The sequence below is a fragment of the Lissotriton helveticus genome, chromosome 2_1 (assembly GCF_964261635.1).
Source record: "Lissotriton helveticus chromosome 2_1, aLisHel1.1, whole genome shotgun sequence".
Lineage (NCBI taxonomy): Eukaryota > Metazoa > Chordata > Amphibia > Caudata > Salamandridae > Lissotriton > Lissotriton helveticus.
Genome location: NC_136059.1, coordinates 950,041,292 through 950,050,425, shown reverse-complemented (window position 1 = coordinate 950,050,425; position 9,134 = coordinate 950,041,292). Strand labels below are relative to the sequence as shown.

General features: G+C 41.2%; 1 protein-coding gene across 3 annotated transcripts in view; it reads left to right on the top strand.

Annotated features, from left to right (window-relative positions):
- The first annotated feature begins 7,967 nt into the window (after positions 1–7,967).
- The window catches only part of AOPEP (aminopeptidase O (putative)), a 1,755,563-nt gene continuing 1,754,396 nt past the window's right edge, over positions 7,968–9,134 (top strand). For all 3 annotated transcript variants that reach the window (XM_078675698.1, XM_078675697.1, XM_078675699.1), the window contains exon 1: positions 7,968–8,098. The gene's annotated coding sequence lies outside the window, so the exon portion shown is untranslated. The remainder of the gene's footprint in view (positions 8,099–9,134) is intronic.

Below are 9,134 nucleotides of genomic sequence, written 5' to 3'. Positions count from 1 at the left end.
TGTCTTTATCCTCCTGATTTCCTTCCTCCGTGACTGTACTAAGCCTAGATAAGCAGTCATCAACCTTATTCTGTGGCTCAGGAACATAATGCACACTGTAATTGTACCTTTGAAGACCAAGACCCACTTGCACATCCTCATGGAAATCATAACGGTTTGTGGTCAGTATGAACAGCAAACTCCTTTCCCCAGACAACATGTTTGAACTTCTTGATGGACCAAAAGAAACTCAGCACTTCTCTTTCAATCAAAGAGTATGTTTCTTCTGCCCCACACAAAGACCTGGAAATGTAGGGAATAGGTTTGAGTTCAGGTTACGTTTCACTTCTCTGATAACACAGGACTCAGAAGGATTGAATCTTTTAAGACCATTAGCATTTGTGAATTCTTCTTTAATAATTGAGAATTCTTTCTGACACTCTGCATCACATTCAGACTCAACACCTCTCTCGAGCAGTCTTCTCATATTGAGAGTCTTGAAGGCCAAATTAGGGAGAAACTTAGCATGAAATTCTACCATGCCTAAGAATATAAGAACATCCTATTTCTTTTCAGGATCATGTAATTCAAGTATGTTTTCCACTAGTTCATGTTTTGGGAAAAGACCTGCTGCATTGAGTTTGTGACCAGGGTATTCAATTTCTTCTCTCTTAAAAGCAAACTTTGAGAGTTTCAATGTGAGACCATTTGTTCTCAAAATTCCCAGCACATCCCTGACTCTTCTATCATGCACCTCCTTGGTGTTTCCATGAATAAGTATATCGTTCTGGAAACACGTGACCCCTACTATACCACCAAACAGCTTGTATATAATATGTTGCACTACTGTTGCTGCTGACGCCAATCCAAAAGGCGTAAGTACAAATCAATATGTGCCAAAATGTGTTATGAAAGTGGTGAAATCTTTTAAATTTGGGTGAACTCTGATTTAATAGTACGCTGCAGTTAAGTCTAGAGTGGTAAACAATCTAGCCCTTTGCAGCAAAGATACCATCTCAGTTATGTTGGGAAGAGGAAAGTGATCGGTTATAACGCACCTGCTGAGAGCCCTCAAGTCCACACACAAATGATATTGCCCAGATGTTTGCATGCAACGACAATTGGGGCGACCCACTCTCAACTCGCAACAGGCTTGATCACTCCCTCCTTACATAACCTTTTAATCTAAGACTCCACAGCTTCCCTCGTTGCAATGGGGTGGACCACACCTTACCAACCACTGGCTCAGTACCATGCTTCAATTTAATTTGATGAAGATAACCTTTAAGGCATCCCATCTTGTTACTGAACACCTCTGTAAAAGCTTAGCAAAAAAATTAAAGAATCATTACCACTACGGACCTCAAGTTCTTGCACACCAATCAACTGTATACCCTTGATGTACTTCTCCTTCAACATCACAAGTATGGGGGAGTTGGGATCTAAAATAATCCCTAGTTCCTTTTGATGCGGCTAGCTCAAAACGGATGTACGGCATTACGACGCGTACTTTTACAACGTGTGCCGTTACAAGGTGGTTTTTTCAAAGCAAGTCGTTACCACGACTTGCGTTGGAGGGTGTGCGGACTTAGGAATTTTTTAATTTACTATCCCAACACCAGCCTACGTACAGTAGGGAAGGTGTTGGATAGTAAATTAAAAAATTCCTTGTCCTGCAGCGCCCTCCAGCGCAAGTCGTGGTAACTACTTGCGTTGAAAAGACCGCGTTGTAACGGCACGGCGGTGTAACAGCCGCGTCGTAAAGGCTGTTCACCGCTCAAAACACTTCCTCCTTAAACCGGAAGATAAACTTTTTCTTTTATAGTATTGGTCTGGAAATTGATTTCAGATTCAAAATATCCCCTTAGGTCTATGGTTTGCCCTCAATAAGCACCTGGATTTCAGATTCAAAATAACCCCTTAGGTCTATGGTTTGCCCTCCATAAGTACCTGGCGTAACGTAAGGTTCCTTAAGTACAATTTTACATGCCAACTCTTCATCAAATATATCATTTGAAATTAATGTGAGCTAAGCTCTTGGGTTGATCATTGACTCAACTTTAACATTCGAAATCTGTACCCAGTCTTTGGAATATTTTTTAGGAACATCACCAGTGAAAACAGATAATATGGAGTCATCCACACATTTGGCCAAGTCATGTGAGGGAGTCTTGTTAGAGTCGACAACACTTTACGAAATTACCCTTCTTGTTACAATTTTTACATATCAAATTTCTCGCAGGACATTTCTTGAAGGAATCAAAATGTCCAGTATTACCAAATATATAGCACACCCTTGACTTAAATCAAGATTGCTGTACTGGTACAATGTTTTTTTATACAGTCATCCTTAATCTTGACTTCATCTTCCTTCACTTCTATTTTGCTAATGCTGGTTTTCTTTCCCTTCTCAATCTCATTAACACATGCTAAAGTGTGCTCCATACGTTTAGCTATAGACACTACTTCATGCAGAAAAGGATCATCCTTAACCCACAGTTCATACCTGACTTTGTCACGACGGTATCGCAGCACGAACTGGTCATTAATTCTTTCCTCTAGGGTAGAGCCAAATTACAAGTAAAAGCTAACTTCCTGAGGCTGGTGATATACTCCTCTACACTCTTATTCGATTTCTGTTCCCTCATACCAAAGTGATAGTATTCTAGTATATTGCTAACTTTTGGAAGATAGTGGAGAACAAGTTGTTTCAAACACATTTGAAATTCATTGAGTTCAGCATCATCATCAAGTAAATCTGGCAAATTCTCAAAGACTTCCTGTCCTTCACTGCCTAAACAATGCAATAGAAGTGATGTTTTTCTTTCATAAGACAAAGTCGTACCGCACACCCTGGCACCCTGACTCTCGTTGCCAGTGTAATAAAGACCAAATCCAGAAGGCAGCAGAATATCCAAGTAGGTTCTTTATTAAGAGCACCCCATCCATGCACATCTGACTCTGAATCTAGAGGCATCAAAGAAAGATGTTCCACAAGACAGAAGCCTTAGAATAATGACAATTCCGGGGTTCTCTATTTCATAAGTAAACACACACACAAGGAAGGAATAATATAAAGGCATTGGTAAGCACAACAAAGAATGCATATAAAATATACATATGAAATACCACATTTGCTTCCATTGAATTTACCTGATACTGTCGATATGTGAGTTTAAGACACAGGACATGAAATAATGTCCAAGATGACATGAAGTGAGCTAGTCATTCTAGGCTATTTGGGGCCTGCACTAGATGCACTGACATCATTCACATTTGCAGAAAGTAAGTGCATTTGTATTTTATGTGAACAAGCATTCCTCGTGTGCATGTATTTCTCTGTGGGTTTTTCTCCATTACAGAAAATCGGCAAAATAAAAGCCTTGTTTGTGACGTTTGTTTTACAAAATATAATTTTATATTTTGTGTTCCTCCGAGGACTCGATGCTCATGATTTTCTTGTCTTTGTAATGTCCTTTGCTCAAGTCTTTTCTATAAACCATTCATTAGCTGAAGTGTCAATTGTATTTCTGTATTATATAAATTTCATGTCACCTTCTTCATTTCCTATGCACATCTGTTTATTTATATGGAGTAAAGCAGGGCCGGACTGGGAACCAAAACCGGCCCTGGCAAAGTGCTCGGCCGGCCCCCCCTCCTCCCCCTGGGGGAGGCGGGGGATGCCACCAAGCTCTTTACCAGGGCCGCTTTTCCGCCGAATTTGTTACAGGGCCGATTTTGCAGCTTTGCTGCAAAAACAGCCCTGTCACAAAAACGGCCCCCAGAGGCCCAAAAACGGCCCCCACCCTTGCGGCCGACCGGGGAATTGCCCGGTGCCCGCAACGGCCCGTCCGGGCCTGGAGTAAAGTAGGTGTTTGCTCAATGTAACTTTTTTGATGTATCTTGTGAATTTGAATTTTTGCAAACTTGTTGAGCCTTTTAAACTAAGGAGATTCTGCATGAGTCTATATACCTACATTATACTTAGACTTTTCTTGCTTTCCTAAATGAGCAGACTCTGCAATTTCAGATGGGAGGAAGCTAAATTAAAGCCATTTTTTGCTTTAGAAATCAATAGTCTCCCAATAGAATTCAGTCTACTGGAATGTATGAATTTGGAATGGACACCTACGACATGTCCCTTCCTAATTGCAAATTGTTATCTATTCACAATCCCATTTTAGGAGTCAATAGAAGTGTACAGACTGCTATAATGGGATTGGTGCGTACGAAAAACCTATTTTGCAATTGCAAATACCATACAGGCCAACATTTTAGAAAAGGAAAGTGGGAGATTTAAAAAATATAATAGGTAAGATGTATTAACCCTATTGACTTATATTGAAGAAGAGGCAATATTATGAGGAGACAGTAAAAATAAAGCGATTTTTGGCTTAAAAAATCGGGACTCTTCTGTCTGAATCGGATGTATTGGTATGTATGAAATGTTACTATTTTGCAAATCGTCTTTGTGACCACAAAATAGGTAAGTACATCTGAAGAGCAGCAGCAAATTAGCCTGGCCTTTGGAGGTAAATGATGAAGACTCCGGAAAGGGAAGCCGAACAGTATGTGGCTAAAACCCAGGGACTGTGAACAGTGTCCATTTTGTAAGACCAAAGAACATGCATAGTAGTTTACAGGAACAGAAAACCTGGGCATAGGGAAAGACTGAAATACATGTTCCCACCCTGTGCCCACTTCATGCAGCGAAAAGCTAGGACATATTCACTGCTTTATGGATATACAGAAGCAGTGTGCTGTTCATGATCGTTGGCTGTAATTTTAAGGCTGTGCCACATGCTGCCCACTCATCAAAGTATGCCATAACAAAAGTAGACAGCTGATAGGGATCAATAAGGAGAACTAGCAGGTGGGCACACTTCTGCAGAGCTTAGCTTTCAGTTGTCGTAAGTGCTACACTTAAGGTGCAGGTGCGACTGGATCTGTGGCCCTGCATATGTGTTAGGTTTCCATGACTAGTATCACATGGGCCGCCTGCCTTTTCAATGATCCTATTGTGTAAGACAAGCCAGAGATCCATTTGGGGCAAGCGCCTCAAAGGAGGTTATGTCAGTCATTAATTTCGTTGCTGAGTCAATTTGGATGCAGTGCACATTACAAGAGCTCAGGGCCGTTTCTACCATTAGGCAAGCCTAGGCGGCTGCCTAGGGCGGCACAAGGGGGAGGGCGGCAAAAAACATCATACGCGTGGGAGGGGGCACTTTACGAACTGTTGCATTTAAGTTGTTGTGTCCAATTGGAAATGTGTATCATGCGTTGTACCAGTCGATAGACACTTCGGATGTAAATTGAGAAAAACCCGTCAGACAAGCAGATGGAATTAGGAGGTATAAATCACTGCAGCTCACAAGCGTTCACATATTTTCACAGCCTGTTAGGAAAGCAAAAGGCAGGGCCTCAGGGGCAGGCAGCGAGTGACACATGGGTACCAAGTGCATGCTTTGGGACTAGATTCTGTCACGCACGCCATTAAACAATCTCACCAGGTGTCCAAATCACGTATTTTGTATTCCCATGTGTGCAAAGCTCCCACGAGTCCGTTAAACTCAAACAATTTATAACTGAAGAAAACTCTGAGCAGTGAGAAAGGAGACCACCAGAACCCCAGTAAATATATCCAAGTCTTTTTTGCTGTTGCAGTTTTATAGAGGGCGAACTTGCGTTTTACACAAGCACTAGAGATAGATTACAGTACACAAGGTCAGATTAATTTTTCAAAGGTAGTGGAGAGCTCTGGCCGTTGGGAGACATCTCCTCCCATGGCTGCGCACATCACATGAAGGAAGGGGAGAGGGACGCAGCTCCATCGGGGATTGCAGAGATGTCTGCCTTAACAGCGCTGTGGGCTGAGCTGGAGACGGGAGAGGGCTGTGGGCTAAGTGGTGTTTGACAACAAGCACAATGCAATGTATGTCTCAACAGATGGGATGGTACAGACTGTGCATCAAAGTAACAATGTGACAACGGTACCCTGCTGTGAAGGTCAGTCTCCTCCTCTGTTGTGAGCCCACTCTCTCGCCTTTGATGTACGACATTGTTTGTCAGTCACAGATCATCAGCCAGGCCTTCAGGACAGGTAGCAGGCAGCAGGGGTCTGACGACGTCACTGAACTGCATATTGTTATAATTTCTACCAAAGATGACCCCGGGACAACCAGCTGGACACAGCTAGGTCAGATAGAGGAACATAATTCCCTGGGAAGGTGTTCCATATATTGATCTCACAAGACTAATTTGGGAGTGTTTAAGAATGCGGCATATAAAACTGTCTTTGTAAAGCGAGGGTTTTGTAAGGGTCGTGGTATGCAGAGCGTGAGCTTAGACCATCTAAGAAGGTAGACGTATGACCAGCTGAGCTCTGGACCATGTTCGAGCATGGCACAAAGTGAACCTGGAGAGGTGGGAGAATGCGTGAAAGGTGTAGTATGTGGGATAAAATCTTTAATATGGATTTGACAGTCCAGACTAGATAGAGAGGCACTAAAGCAGGCCTCTATTCCCCAACACCTGGATGACAGGGTGAGAGAGTGGTGGCAGTTAAAGGGAGGGGGGGCATTTTTCAATTCCCGCCTAGGGTGGCAAAACACCTAGAAACGGCCCTGCAAGAGCTGACCCTTTGACCACATCCTTTTCTGTTTCTTTGCGCTCACTTTGTGTGACTTCTACTTTCTTTCGTTATTGTCTAGCTGCTCTTGTGAAAATGTGTATTGAACTGTGACAACTTCCTCAGCCGTGCAGAACTGTGTAGAGTTAGTACATGTTCTGCTTTAGTGTATGTTATATAAATACCCCAGTGAGCATTACTCTCCCTATGTGTGGCTTCCACTCGTGAGGAGATATACTGCTGTTTGTGTGAAGCAGGATTTTTCAATAAGTGTCAGGGAAGGAGAGACCGCTTTGTCAGAGGTGCTGCTCACATTTACAATGCTGCTGTTTATATTACCTCTGTTCACCTTCTAAAATGTTTTGTCCAAATTTGATTTTCCCTGTAGTGGCCGGTGTCACCATAGGGACAAGAGTATGGACTGCTTACACGTGTCTTCCTCCACTCTCCCTTTACTCAGCCAAGTGGTAAGTTCTACCTGCTTTCGTATTTGAATTTCCTGCTCTGGCAACTGTCACCACGAACAACATTTGAATGAAAATGATTGACAGATTATCAAAAGTGTGCTAAGAAACAGAGCCACAGAAGACAAAGACCACCCCTCGACCTGAGCAAGCAATGCAGATAAATTCAGGATTTCCACTATGAAATCCAAGTGTTGCACGCATGCATTTTGTATAATTAAAGTATTTAGTCATATTTTTCAGTGGTTCTAACTCTTTGTGTAAGACCGAAAAAATTATGCAAGCATGCTTCCCGTTGTTTTTAATTTTTATAATAAAAATACTTAATTCAGGGATAAGCAGCCATTAGAAATTACATTTTGCTACTTGTATAATATTTTTCTATCTGCTTATCAGAACAAGTATGTATAACGCTTCTTTCCGATTGGGCTTGGTGGTTCAAAGCAAACTCATTGCAAATGAATACAGTTTTTAAGGTGTATGCCCTCCCTTATTTTGTCCTTGAAAACAAGGAAAGTAATCTGAAAGACGGTGAAAGATTTGCGGTGTTGTCCATACACAATTTCTTGCTAGCCACTCTTGATAGTGTCACGCATAAAAACTCAAATGTCACTCACAGACGCAATGAAAACATAGAAGTGTCACACCAATGCATGCTGAAAACTTTGCAGCTATACATGCATACCAACAGACTCGATTTAGACGGGAGATCCCGATATTAGTCGTCAGTTTAGAAATATCATAACACATAATACTCGCCGTTCCCTTGTTCAAATAATAACAGACTTCACAATCATACGACACAAAAATACAAATTCAATATGGCCGCCATGTTTCGTTCGGTTTACTATCCTGGCGATACCCTTCTTCCGTTTCTATAATTCACACGGGAAACTCTAGAATGGGAACAGAAGTCCAAATTGAAGCCATCTTGGAGTGGAGGAAGCCCCTCGACTCCACAGAAGGCAAACGTCACAGATTTTTACGTCAGCGGAACGCTTGAGCTGTGCCCGGGAGTCTGCTAAAGGTACTGAATAGTGTAGTCGCATCCTGCCCAGCTTCTTTCAGTTGCGTTTTTTTCTGCAGTTTGTTATGCACCTGCGTATTATACTTAGGCACCCGCGTGGGAGCCACACATTGGAACATTTTCTAACAATTGCGAATGTTGTTTAGAGGAAGACTTATTCCAACTCATTTAAAGCCTGTTGGTCTTACGAGTGCAAACGTGGAACTTTCCTAAAGGTCACTTACATTTTATTGAATTGGGCACAATGTAGTCGTGCTTTAGCTCTTTTATATGGGTACAGGGATTGAAGTATTTCAGGAGTAAGAAAGTAAATGAACAAGCTGTGTCAAAACTATGAGATCTCTTCATATGCGAGCACCGAGCTGTTGGCTTTGCAAATGTTTGTATGTAAAATATTGTTTAATAAAAGTAAAGGAAAACCATTTTAAAACACTGAAGTAAAAGCCAGCACATATCTTATTGTATCTCAAAATAGTACTTAAATTCAATGTTTTCACTCTTTATGCATATGCAATTAGTGCACTTAAAAAAACGAAACTGTCAAATCAATAATAATAGTCTTTCTAATTGATTTTTGAATACTTAATAGTGTCACTCGGGCACAAAATATTTTTAAATGACTTACCACGCTTCTCTCCTGCACTAACAGATGTTAGTGTTTACTCTGACTATGATCATTTTTCTCTATTATCACAGGACGATTCATATTCATCCAATCTATCGTAAATAACATTTGGAATACATTTTGGATTGATGGTTCTAATTAAAAGATAGGATGATGTATTGTCACTGTTTTTATTTGCCGCTTATAGTTTTTCTTTCCTTTTTGTTTCTTTTGTCTTTAGCTTGTTCTTCTGTTCTTTTCTAACAATGTTGGTATTTTGTTTCCTTATTATTATGACACTTGGCTTGTCAGTGCCCTATTTAGCATTCATTGTGATAAAACTCAAGCCCATATGAAGTGACACATTAGCTTGTAGTAGTCACAAAATACGCTTTGACCCTTTTTAGCTCTTGCGTAGTCTCTTTGAGAGGC